Raw genomic sequence first — 14,207 nt, 5'->3', positions numbered from 1 at the left:
GTGCATGAAAACCTTCAAACTATTTGAAAATCAGCCCTTTGGACTGGTACGGACTCTCCAGGTGTTACTCAGCTGTAGCTTGTAGTTTGAGTCCCGTCCTGCGAGGAGGAGCAGCTCGTTGTTTTTCCCTGGTCACAGTTTATTGCACATCTTTGTCAGGCATCTCTGCTTCAGGTCTGTGGGGGAGGAGGGAGGAAGGATTATAGCCAGGTGTCTGACCCTGCATTTAAAAATATTCAAATGTGAGTAACACTCTCAACAACAACGCTCCGACAAAACGGACACAAAGCTTTAAAAACCCTGAGCTGATCAGCAGCTACCTGAGGGTCATTTTTCTGTCTGTGTTGTGTGTTTGACGCTCCACAACAGGAAAGGCCTCCTCTCATTAAAGGTGTTCGCAGAAGGTACGGGAGCTCCCACTGCTATTTCATGTCAATTTCCAATCAAACCCTGCTCAGAGTCTAAAAATACACACTGTGGTGTAATTAGAGCCGGGGAGGGGACAGATATGACACCGTGCGAGAGCTCTCCCCGCTGGATCAGCGCCGGATGATCGGTGTGTCAGACGCTGTCAGAGAGGCGGTTCTGTCTGTGACCTCTTGAGCCCATTAGCTCTGAGGATCCACGGCTGCAGCTCAGAGGCTCCTGCTGCTCTAATGAGTTCTGATAAGGCTGACGTGTCCCGGGACAGATGACGTGCACGCCCCAGTTATTTCACACAAGCACCAACACGACTTCCACATACAAAAACGAGAACATCTTTTAAAGTTGCCTGATTTGTTTTCAGCCTTGAGTGTTGAACACAAATATCACCTGCTCCATAATGACCTGAGGTCGTGTTTTAAGTCTGTTAGTTTGCAGAAGCCCTCTGACAACACTGAGGAGATTTCAGTGGACCGGGGGCTAATTTACACTTTAAGTTCTGACACAGAACACAGAACTGGGAGCATTAGAACATTTTGTCATGCTTTATTTTTCCTGTGTCCTTCAGTTAATTGAAAGGTTCTTCTGTGAAATGTGTTTATTCACTTTCTTGCTGAGAGTTGCAGGCACTGGAAGGTGGAATTCATTTTAGCTAGCTGTTTCCCCTTGTTTCCAGTCCGACTAATAAACCGTCTGGGTCTGACACAGGGGTTCCTATTAAACTGACAGGGTCTGACACAGGGGTTCCTATTAAACCGACTGGGTCTGACACAGGGGTTCTTAATTAACTGGGTCTGACACAGGGGTTCTCCACAGGTACTTACTCCTGGAGAAGGAGACTCTCCTGACCCGCCGACACACCTCAGACGTGTGTTTTTGGTACCAGGGGTGGCTGTCGTCACAGTATCTGCAGGACAGGAAGATTAGGATCAACAGCTGGACTGTTTCAGTTCTGTCAGTCTGAGACGTCACAGTTCTTGTGCTACAGAGACTAAGTTTCACTGAAACAACACGAATCAACATGAACACGTAACGGACAATTGTCAGTTTTCACCCAGATTTTAGATCAACATCTAATCATGTTTGGTACAAATCAACGAGTGAAGCAGGTTGAGATAAACTAGGAGCAAATTATCATTTTAATCGATTCAGTAATTTGTTGTCTGCAGGGCTGGGTGTCAAACCTTTAAACAGAACCTCCTGTGTTTTTTTTTCCTCCAGGATTTAGACACAAACTTTGTACAGACACCAAAACTAAACATCCTCTCAATCTTTCCTTTCCTTCCTTCTCCACCACCAAGATCTGCATCGTGCATTTTGTTTGATATATTTCTATTCTCCCTGTGGACCTTGTTGGACATCAGTGTTTTCTGTTTTCTAACTCTGAGCTGAGAAAATGACTTAGTTCGTTCCAGTTTTCACTTTTCTTCTTTCTCACTCAGATCATCCAGTTTTCTCTCCCTACACCTTCACGTCTGTGCTGTGGTGCTCAAAGTGTGAAAACCTTTTCATGCGCGTCTTGTGGCTGCTGCAGAGACACTGAGAGAAGAACTTGCAGAGCTCGAGGACGCAGGGCTGCAGCTTGTGAGCGCCGAGAGTCGTGGATCCGCCGGAGAGCGAGTGGCCGGGGAGCTGCGGCCTCCTCCAAGGACAACCTCTCAACAGACAGAGTGAGAGCTCCTGTCAGTCACAAACCAGCTCTGAACAGCTGATCCAGTTTCAGAGGCTGATCAATCCTTGTATCAGTAACAAAAGCAAAGTAATCAGGAGGGAAACGCTGAGTATTTTTATTATAAAATAATAAAATAAAGACATTAACCTCTGTGAGCTGGATCCAGCCTGCAAATTCTCTCATCCTATTTATTTTGCATAATGTCTTTTCAGTACTTAAAGTCCCATTAAAGAAATCACTGATGCTGATGCCTTCTAATCCTGTTTAAGACATTGTAGGCACACGGGCTCATCATTTCCATAAAATACATATTCAAATGTGAATTTTAATAAGATGCTTCTCCATTTCCTGCAGCTCTTTCCTGCTTGTACAGTCTGCAGCACGATGACATCCACAGCAGGAAACTTTCTAAAATCAAAGTGAAAGAAACTAAAGATTTCTGATGCTCAATTTGGAAATTTAAGAGACTAAACTTAAAGAGATCAAGGACTGCAGCTTGCTTCCTGCTCAGGTTAAACATAAATGTGTGTCTATGACATGTTTTATAATAAATGGAGGATGAGGTCTGAGCCTTCAGCTAAATGCTAATAGCAGCGTGCTAACACAAGGCTAACATGGTGATGCTAAGCAGCTGTAGAGTGTATTGTGTTGATAATTAGCATGTTAGCAGTTGCTAAAGAGCCCTATGGTCAAAGCTGAGGCTGATGGGAGTGTGAGTTTTCCAGGTGCTGGACAGTTGGTGTGTAAATCAGAATATTTAGGATTTATCCTCCGGGGACAACGAGCGAATTTGATTCTTTCTCCAACTGATTCACAATCAGCTCAAAGTGACAAACATCAACCTGATGGCACCAGAATCACTGAGATTCTTCCCTTGTGGAGATATTCCAGCCCAGCAGGTAAACGGCTCAGCCCTATGACCCTTCATCACTCACTGACAACCTGCAATAATCTGCAGCCACTTATGGCGCAAGGAGCCGTCAGGGTCTGTCTCAGACCCCCACATGGTGTCAGTCCTGGTTTGACTGCACACTAAAGACTCTGTGACAAATGGAGCAGGATGCTTGTTACTAGGCAGAACTCAGACAGGGAGCAGCTGCTGATTGGACGGTGTGACATTACCGCCACCTTGTGGCTCAGCTGGGAAGCGCGTGCATGGACAGAGCATGTCACAGGTGACGTTTAATACTTGGACACGCTCAGTAAACAGTGTGGTCACTCACTGAAAGTGTGTGCGTCAGGCACAACAATACAACATTTTACCATCTGACACGTGATCAGAAACAAAAAGTACGTTCACGTCTTCAGTCCAGCTGCTGTTGGCATGGAGCTTACAGGTGAACTGTCAATCAACACACCTGAAGACAGACAACGAGGCTCATCTATTGGACGGTTACACACTTGTCTTCCTCAGCCTGTTGTTCCAAGGCTTTTAGAATTAACCTGAAGGAGACTGAAGGTTGTTGCTTATACAGGAGGAATCTGGAACTGAGGTGAGGAAATTAATCAGCAGCTTCAAATCAAACACTCTGGAAAAGGCCCGGTGTAATCAATCATTATGATCGATAACTGATAACGGACGAGGGGCAGAACAGTCAGGGACTGAAAAGCTTATTCTCCTGCATCTCACCAGGCTAAACACTGAATATTGGGCCTTAATTTGCTTTAGCCATTGCAGCTTAAAACCATCAGCTTTCATATAAAGGGGCTGAGCCTGTGTTTCTATGGTTACTCAGCCTCCTGCATGGCTCCATCACACACACACACACATAACACACACTTTGCCTGGGTTTAAAATTGAATCAGTAGCCACCGGTGTGTCCAGAAATGACGGTGGAAGGATGTGATGTGATTACAGCTGTTTTCTGAGAGCAGGTCGAACTGTTCCTGCAGAGCAGAGCAGCTTCGTGACTGCAGCTCCAGGCAGCTGCCGCATGTGATACGTCTTTTTCATAGCATCATCTTTTTCCTCACTGCCTTACTTTATATTCACAGAAAATAAAATAAGTCGTCCAGTCGTCCAGTTTTACAGTACATGCAACAACACAGCGTATGTCACTAACTTCTGTATGAGTGTTGCATTAATTCATATAAAACTCACCCAACACACAAACCTGTACCTGGTCTCTCTGTTTCCATAGACCTGCTGGTTGTTGTAGTCCTGCTCAGGGGCCTTGTAGTCCTCCAGGCCAGTGTAGCTGCTGTGGGATGGACTGTGGAAGTGGTGTGTCGTGCCAGGTGTGCGGTCAGCCGGGTCAGACTAATACCTGGTGACGATGCTGTGGGTTTGTGCGACACTGTGGACGCTTGTGTTGTGGTTGGAGCTGCAGCTTTTAGGGTTGTTGCTTCCTGCAGAGTCGTCGTTTTCTGTGTGGCTTGAGTCTGAGCTGTTGTCATTACCCCCTGCACCGTCACAGCTTGTGGCATGACGGGCGTAGGTTCTCCAGCTGTTTCCAGTGGCTGTGCAGCCGTTTCATCCAAAGCTGTTGGTGAAACTGAAGAAACAAGGAGGAGGAAACTTTGGCAGTAAACACATCACATCCTAAAAATGAAACCTACCTGTTTATTTCTGCACTTTACTGGAAGAAAACGATTTCATTTACAGATCCATTGTCTAGAAATGTTCTGGGTAAAGATTATAGGGAGGATAAAGAAGGTTGAAGCAGTCTGAGAGCATTAGCTTCAGCATATTCCAGGTGTTAGCACATGTTCTCAGACGGTTCTCATCTCCTACGATGCCGTCACATAGCTGCCTACAGTCCAACAAATGCATCAGATTTAACAGAATGAGCTGCTGAACAGAAGCAGGCAAACGCTGCTGAGCGGCCTCCTGCAGACTCACCATGTGCAGATGGAGGGACGTGACTCAGGTCCGTGGGCTGTTGGTGCCGCTCTGAGGTTTAAAATAGACCATTTGAATTAAAGTTAAATTAAAGCTTCAGTGTCTTAGAGATGACAGCAGATGCTTGAATGAACTTTCGGTGACTCACCGTCTGGAAGCCTGAAGGACGAGAAGTTACCGACTTCAGGAGAAGAAGAAAAGTTCAGTGAAAGGCCAAACAAAGGAGGGAAGAATTTATTTGTCTTCAAGAGCAGGTGAGCACAGAGAGCAGAAACTGATAAGGCCACATAAGAAAAGAAGACGAAACTGTTCACAGACTGAAGGTTTGTTTTAAACTGCACTGTCTCGGCACTTCTGGCCTCCAACGGGACTAAAACACCCACGTGTGTCTGTGCTGAGGTGATGCTGCCACCTGATGGTGTCACTGCATGTTGTCAGTAAATAACAAAACCCGAGCATCTGACCGTGTGAACCCAGTTCCTCTCTGAGACCTCACCATAGAAACGGGTACAGCCTATTGGCCCTCAGGACCAAAACCTCAATAACATTTTATTTCTAATGTTCAGTGTGTTGCATGTGACGAACACTTGATAACTGGCTCTGACTCAGGTTATACATCAGTGTGTGTGTGTGTGTGTGTGTGTGTGTGTGTGTGTGTGTGTGTGGTGATCAAACCTCTGTGAGGTCCTTCAATGATGGTCTGGTTGAAGAGCGGAGTGACGGAGTCGAGCTCCCAGAGCTCCGGCCCCTCTCTGCCTGGACAAATCACACACTACTTCATCTTCATCATCATCATCTTCATCATCATCTTCATCACCAGTTTGTTTTCTCTGGCTTTAACTAACAGCCACGTCCCAAACATCCCACCTTTAAATCTGTTTGTTTTCATTTTAATGTTGGACTTTAACACGTGAAAACGTGTTAAACACCTGAGCACACCTGGTTTTAACTTACCCAGCTTACCTGCCATCACGCAGATGTAAATGCAGTCCGAGCTGTTCCTCTGGCTCACTGACACACAAACAGAGAACAGTGCACTGTGAAGACTGGCCTGGAAACTACAGACACATACAACAGTCTGTTCTTAATCACAGGACCTACCTGACACTATGGAGGCAGATTTGAAGAGCTCGTGTAGGGAACTGGTTGAGTTTCCCATCACGTCCAGCAGCACGGCCGTAAAGTCTGAGCACAGTCACAGACGTTTGGGAGTTAAACTTCAGCAAAACGTTTCAAACAGATAAAGAAATAGTTACGAATGTAAGACAGAGTGTTTGCACCGGTTAAATCGTTGGTGTCGTTTGTGACACAGTAACAGAAACGTCTCCTGAACGTGCTGCTTTCTAAACTCCTGATGCTGGAAACTGAAAACACAAAAACAGCAGCAGCGTCAGTCGGATCAGGAGATCAGGAGATCAGTGAGGGGGCTCAGGCTGCACACACCCTGCTCCACCAGCTAAGACCTGATTCATCAAGAAACAAAGGCAAACATCGCTGTTCATTACAGGCTGTTACACACCTGAGCCACACGATGGCGCTACTGACAAACAGAAACAGCCTTTAGTGCAGAAACACAGAAAGGCCCCGGGTCCACCTGGGTTCAGACCCTAATCCTGACCTGCATGTGTTTGGACTGTGGGAGGAGAAAACCCACACAGACACAGGGACAACATGCAGACTCCACACAGAAAGGCCCCGGGTCCACCTGGGTTCAGACCCTAATCCTGACCTGCATGTGTTTGGACTGTGGGAGGAGAAAACCCACACAGACACAGGGACAACATGCAGACTCCACACAGAAAGGCCCCGGGTCCACCTGGGTCCAGACCCTAATCCTGACTTGCATGTGTTTGGACTGTGGGAGGAGAAAACCCACACAGACACAGGGACCACATGCAGACTCCACACAGAAAGGCCCCGGGTCCACCTGGGTTCAGACCCTAATCCTGACCTGCATGTGTTTGGACTGTGGGAGGAGAAAACCCACACAGACACAGGGACAACATGCAGACTCCACACAGAAAGGCCCCGGGTCCACCTGGGTTCAGACCCTAATCCTGACCTGCATGTGTTTGGACTGTGGGAGGAGAAAACCCACACAGACACAGGGACAACATGCAGACTCCACACAGAAAGGCCCCGGGTCCACCTGGGTTCAGACCCTAATCCTGACCTGCATGTGTTTGGACTGTGGGAGGAGAAAACCCACACAGACACAGGGACAACATGCAGACTCCACACAGAAAGGCCCCGGGTCCACCTGGGTTCAGACCCTAATCCTGACCTGCATGTGTTTTACCATGTTACCTTGCACTTTAGCACAGACAGGAGGACGAGGTTTGGATATTTACTGTTGTACACCAGCAGGGTGAGTTTGTGCAGGGCCAGAGAGCTGTAGGACGTCACGCTGAGGAGGGAGAAGAGCTGGCGGGAGCCTGGAAAACAAGAGCAGGACTTTCTGATAATTTAGGCAACAAAAAAACTTTACTCTTTACTTTACTCTGGGCTAATTTACAGGTCAGATCTTTATTTTCCAGCAGCACAAACTAACAGTTTTCACCGTTGAATTATCATCCTCTATATTTCTAAATAAAACCAAACCAGACAGGTTCAGCCTGTGTGAAGTTCGACTGAGGCTGCTGACACACATTAAAGACGAACAGCTCACAGCTGATCTCCACATCGGTGATATGACGACAACGTACCCGACTGGCTTGAATTTATTAGAGTATTGACCAGGGGAGTGAGGTCGATGGCGGCTGGATCGATGTGCTCTGCAGGGATTTCTGGGAAATAAAAGCAGACAGTAAATTCAAAAGGGGCTTATTCTGGTTTTAATGGAATTAACAGCTTCGGCCGCATCGCCGGCAGATGTTCTGGAAGAAGAAACAGCCGGAGGGCGAGAGATATTAGAATAACACAAGGTCAGTGAAGGGGTTTGTCTGATGGACTTACTGATACAGGCTGAGCTGATATTGGCATTTTACTGGTTGATGGTTTAAAGCTGCTCTATTACTTCTTACCTTCAAAAAGGTTTAGCCAGAACAAAAGGACGTTACATATTCGGTCATTTCTCCATCAGCTCTTTAATGAAAAACATCAAATCTACTGAAGCACCACATTTAAAATAACTAAATAATAATAACGCTTCACTTTAACTCACTGATGGATTTTCCACCTCATCAACATTTCAACCAATTAACAACAGCAGTGACACAGTGTTGGATCAGCTGCACTTCAGGCAAACTAGAGGAGGAAAATCGAAGCTGTGAAACATAAATTACCACATTTTGTGTGACATGTAGTAAAAACCTGCATGTTCTTTTAGACAGCGACTCGTTCTAAATCTGAAGAGATGAGGAAACGCAGAACAAAAGAAGAAGCAGAAGGATGAAGACAGTTACCTGTGGAGTCTGGGATGTGTCTCTTGTGCTGCTCTTCCTGCCGTCTGTGTCTTAACGCTGTCGGGAAATTCAACAAATTCAGTTTAAAAAGGACGTTTTCTTTATCTTTATTTCCTTCTTGTTCTGTGAAGCTGCATGTAACTGTAATGGAGTCAGTCTGCTCCACTACACCCCCAGTGCAGAAGTAGTACTCTTACTTCAATACTATAGGCAGGTTTTACTGATAATACTTAGTGTTGTGCTGCTTCTTTAACTTAGAGTTCCCTTCACTGACCTGAGACACAGATTAAACGTAGACGTGCAGACGTACCTTGGCTCAGGAGGACGAGCACAGTGGTGGAAAGACAGAGGATGAAACAGAAGCGTGGCTGCAGCGCGGCTCTGTGTTCGCCTGCCATGGCCCTGCTGACACCACAGGACCACCAAATCACACAAAGTGGATCAGTCTCCCCGGTCTCAGCCGTCCCCGTCCTGACACATCTGCTAACTTTCTGACTCTATAAACTGCTGAATCTCATGCATGTCTGTGTGAAAAGCTTTGTCAGGCTCCCCGGTGACCTGCAGAGCACAAAGCTTCACATTCAGAAACACTAGAAACAGGAGGCACAGCCGACTTTTAGCTCTGCAGAATCCCTAACAAGAAACTAGGTTTAGTCACAGGTTTGACTTTACTGTGAAAAAACTAACTACAGTGAGACGCCGACAGAGAGAGACAGGTTTCACCCTGTCCAAATAAAACTATGGTCATGTTCAGATTTTCCCTTTTCTCCAGTAGCATTATCAGCATTTTAATGGGAAAGAAGTTTTATTACCCCATAAAATCATTTATCATCTAAGAGACACATCACCAGCTCTATGCAGGCAAGTAAAAAACTTTAAATAATGAGTTTAAAAAGAACAAACTAAGATTAGTGACGCTTTCATTTTAAAAATCCATCAATTCATGGGGACAAATGACAAATGAGAGAACTTGTTTTCCCCTTTTCTTCAAAACGTTAAAATACTTCATGCTACAAAGAGTTTACCTGCAGCTTGCAGCCTCCTGTAAACGTAAAAGCGGCTGTGTCGACCGTCCTGCAGCATCAAACCTCGCCCAGTGCTTCACACACCTGTGGTCAGATAAGGACTAGACTGTGCGGAGCTCTGTACAAAAAAAAAACAAAAAAAAAAAACATGTCTGGCAGCAGGTTGGACACTGATCCCAAACCCACTGTAAAAAATCTCCAACCTCAGGTCCAACAGGAGTCATTTAGCTGCTGTACTAACATACATCCTTCCTTTATGGTGATTAATCTGCATTATACTTCACCTGTCAGTCACATCTCCTCTAGATGTGAAAATAGATTTACCTTCCACTGTGATTTGACTTTTCCTTAGCTGTTTAATCTCATTTGCTTGGACACATGTTCCTGCTGGTGCATCTTTCATTTGAACTAAAGTCAGAACATCATCTTCTCCCGCTGAAAAACACTTTTTGCAGCGAAGCTAACAAGCTGCCGGAGCGACACAGGAGCCCTGTGGAGGATCAGTGGACAAGGGGGGTGAGAGCCAGTCCCTAATGACGGGGGATCGCTGGGCACTTGGGTTGCACTGGCAGCAGTAACGGGCAGGGGAGGACACAGGTCTGCTGAGGGCCTGGGAACAGCCGCCCCTGGGAAAAAGATATTTGCAGACTTTTATCCAATAAATATAAGAAAGAAGTAAAATGAACTAATCTTCTCACGCTGATCAGGCTGCAAACTGAAAAACAGGCAGTGCAAACAAAAAGAGAGAAGATTCCCAGTGCAGGCTGTGGACGAAATATTAGTTTACCTTCCACACAATGTCCACTCATACACGTTTATTTTCAGTACTTTATTAATAACTGGTGCAATTGAAAAGACAAAAAATAAAAAAATCAAGTAAGAATACATTTGCATATTATATCATCAGAACAAAATATTTAAAATGGTCTAATACAGAATAGAAATGACAAGTTTATTGTTATTTTCTTTTTTCAAACTGCGATGAGAAAAATGATGCACAGCTCTGAAGGCCACTAGTGTAAAGTTGTCCAAACGTCCCTCAGTGAAACTTAAGAACAACAAAACTGTTTCTGACCCAAAAACAAGCTGCAGGCGATAAACTCAGACAAAGCTGCCTGTGATATCCAACCTGTGTGTCTATAAAGACGTTTCTCTGAATGAACCGGCTGCATTTAGACAAACCCCCCACAGGTAATGAAAACAACCCCGTCCTCTAGGAAGTCATGCTTACTCATATTTACTGTCTTTAGTTTCAGGCTTTTGGCACATTTTCCACGTAGCTTGGAAACTGAGACTACGACATTTTTTTGAGGTATAACCAAATGTATCTGTTTAAAGACCATGTTTCTCTGTGTGAACAGTTCAGAGAGAACATTTGGTCCTAGCTTAGCACAAAGACTGGAAGCAGGGGAAACTTCTAGCCTAGCTCCATCAAAAGAGAAAAGACCTGTTTTTACCTGCTGAATCATAAATCTGCCCTGTGATGGGCTGGCCACCTGTCCAGGGCGTACCCCTGACCCTACATACGAATAAGGGGGTTTAGATGATGGATGGAATCATAAATCTGCATAAATCTGCAGGTGATTTCTGTCTGGCTGTTGGTTTGTGTAAATGCAGCGTTTGCCATTAGATATTACCGACAGGTTTGTGCTGTGTATCGACAGCCATAGCGGGAAAAGCATGACCAAATTAATAAATATACATTGAAAAGAAGTGTACTGGAAAAGGCCAAGGCACAAATAATCTGTAGCAATCAAAACGTCCCTAAAATTACAGGTTATGTAGAATGTGTCCATCAGTGCATTGCAAGTTATGCAGTTACAATGAAAACAACCATAATTAAGAGAATAATCACAGCAAGCTCTATTGCCCTCATGACTACACAGATGCCATAAAGTGCTCCTTTTCATTCAGAATCGATGCACATCCAAGTTCACACTGAGCCAAAGGAACTAAATGACAGGTGAGTTCCTCCACAGGTAGAAGGGCTCGTTTTAAGCACAGACACGTTTGGCTTTAAGGGAATGAAACAGAAGTATTGTCAAAATAAAACCAAGTGATTCTGTATGTAGAAGTGATATAAATGGTGTATTTAGCCTGTTGTAAGTTGTTTTTCCGGCTACAACAACAACAACTCTGAACTTCATTCGTAGAGTAAGTGACCACTGCAAGAACGTCTGCTGACAAGCAAAATGTGGAATATTGTAATTTTGTAAACTGCCCTAACAAAGCTACAAAAGTACTTTTAGGTTAAAGATACACTCCCTGATTTTATTTTGAAATTCAGTGCAATTTCTATGTGTACTTTAAACAGCAGCGTGAAAATTGGGGGGAAAGTGTCTTTTGGGGGCTATAATCAAATCAGGGGGTGTATTTTTAAAAAATAGTGCCTTTCATTTAACAAGAGACCAGGTTTGGAGCCTTAATCTTAACAAGACTAAAAATAACAACCAAATGACGTGTGAATGTTACACCGAGGTATGAACGGCCCCCCTAACAACCACAGTTAAAACACAAATATTTTCTGTGTCCATTTACGATCAATTCCATCAACACACCTCTTAGTTTGACGTATCAGGCTATTCAAGTGGAAACCAGAATTGTAAATTAGCAGATTATGCGGTTTGGGGAATATTGAAAAAAAAGAAAAAGACATGGAGCATCAATGAAAACACAAACATAAAGGGTAAACCAGGAAACATGACATGTCAAAGACGTTTGTACAGTTTTTATCAGTTTTTACATCAGAGAAAATAAGAAGACATAGGTCTCAGGAGTTTCTGCAGCAGGATGGGAAACGTTTCAGTTCTCCAGTGACGTCACATTAACACGTCTGATGGACTAAAACTACAAGTTCAATCAGATTCACACAGAACCAGATTCGCTTTAGTGTGAACAGCTGCAATGAACTTGGTCCTTTGGTCACCAAATGTTTCTAAGTCAGCCTTTGTTAGTTTGTGGCTTATTGAAAACACTTACACATTTATAAATTGACTGAAAGGATCAGTCACAGCGTTGGAATCAACAACGTCACATTAATTCATTAGTTTACTTTCTTCCTCGCACTTGTTTGACATGACGTCACTGGAGAAAATATTTCACAACATGAAAAATAAATTTCATATTTTAAATAGTTTTCATCTTAAAAAAACAAAAAACAACCTTGTTTCAATTAAAAATAAGCCAAATAAAAGTCATTTATTCAAAATGATTTTTTATAACAGAGACAGTGTGTTTTATTCCCTTTACCAGGAGTAACTTCAACTGTTTTTATCCTTTTAATTCCTGAGAACAATCGACTTCAAACTCGGATCACATCTTCCCCCCACTGTATCTTTGTGTCCTGGAAGACAATTTATTCTGCTCAACAATTAATAAAACAGTAACATGTTAACAGTAATTTGCCGTGGACCTATAAATATCCCAATGCTGTTACATGGTTGTTTCCAGTGATACTGTTCAACTGACTCTTCCTGTAAATTTAATAAGGGACGAAGCAGAGCTGAAAATCTACCGCAGCAGAAACACGGCGTTGATGGATTTGCAGAGCGAGTTATTGAGATTTTAAACTTCCAGATAAAACAGTTCAACTTAAAGAAAGAAAGAAACATCCTTTACATTTCAGTGTAGCTGATAATCACGTAGAGTCTGAATTCAGTGAATGAGCCAAAAGCTTCACAAAGCTAGAAAACAGTATTTTACAAAGCAAGTCAGTACTGTGTGCTAGTTTAGAAAAGACTATCACTACCGATGGAAACAGAGCCCACGTTGGTAAACCCTGTGTGGTGAGAGAGGTGACATGAAGTGGCGCTGGAACACTAAACACAGAATGATGCTGTGCACTCATTCTGAACGCGTCTTGCTTCAGAGGCACGATGAACGAACGTCTACAGGGATATATCGTCATGGTTGGATCTTTACGTCTGCGTGTTGACAACTGGTGTCAGGATTGCGAGTTAGTTCCTTTTTAAATATAGAGTTGAACAGAATTTAATAGAAGATACTTTAAGTAATAACAGTAGCTGTAATATAATTAGTTAAATAGATTATAGTAAGCGTTTGGTTCACAGATTGTTTCTTCCACAACAGGCCTCACTACGATCTGCTGTAATTACACGGGGTGGTGTTTGCCACATCACGACGAAGACGAGCCGCCTGAAAACAAAACACACCACAGACACTGAGAAACAAGGTGAAGCCGAGCATCTGGATGTGCAGGTCGATGTTATGAAATTGAGTTTTTGGAGCGTTGACATGTGCCAGTGTCTGTACACAAGGCAGAACAAAACCCAACATCTCCAAAAGATGGTACCCTCATCTTGGATGTGTCACAAGCCCCTCGATGTTTCTCTGGCAAAGAAATGAACCTAACCAGAGTTAATAGTATTGATAATTGATAATTGATAAGTCCCTCAGCTGACACTGAACGAATCCTACAATGTTGTGATGTACAGACTCATCTGAAGGGACAGACACCCTGACCCAAGGCTGACTAGTCTCCCCCCAATGTTACAGTGAACTGGGAAAGTCCTGAACTCCGTGGTGAAGCCTGGTGTGGAAGCCTCTCTATAAAACTCACCTGACGCTGAAGGTGCTTGAACATGCTATAACTGTGTAATAGTTCACGTGTGTCGATATAGGCGGTTGTCAGATATTACATTCAGCATCAGTGTCGTCCTAAATCTAAAGTAGTAAGAGCTGTCCAGGCCTATAAGTGGTGTTCTGTAAAGCTGCTAAGGCTCCTGCTGTTTCCTTCTCTGTATATTTGGGCCGACATCTGAAACCTCTGCAGCGTTTCTACGTGTCCCTCCAGCATTTCCAGTCTGTGGCCTGTGACATTC

The 14,207-nt window shown here is 44.0% G+C and overlaps 1 protein-coding gene across 10 annotated transcripts in view; it reads left to right on the top strand.

The window, feature by feature from the left end:
* Positions 1-14,207, top strand: part of LOC113134345 (zinc finger protein 62 homolog) — a 757,491-nt gene that overhangs the window by 416,779 nt on the left and 326,505 nt on the right. The window lies entirely within an intron of this gene.

Source organism: Mastacembelus armatus, chromosome 17, assembly GCF_900324485.2.
Source record: "Mastacembelus armatus chromosome 17, fMasArm1.2, whole genome shotgun sequence".
NCBI classification, from domain to species: domain Eukaryota; kingdom Metazoa; phylum Chordata; class Actinopteri; order Synbranchiformes; family Mastacembelidae; genus Mastacembelus; species Mastacembelus armatus.
The sequence above is the reverse complement of the archived record's forward strand: the minus strand, read 5'-3'. Positions and strand labels throughout refer to the sequence as shown.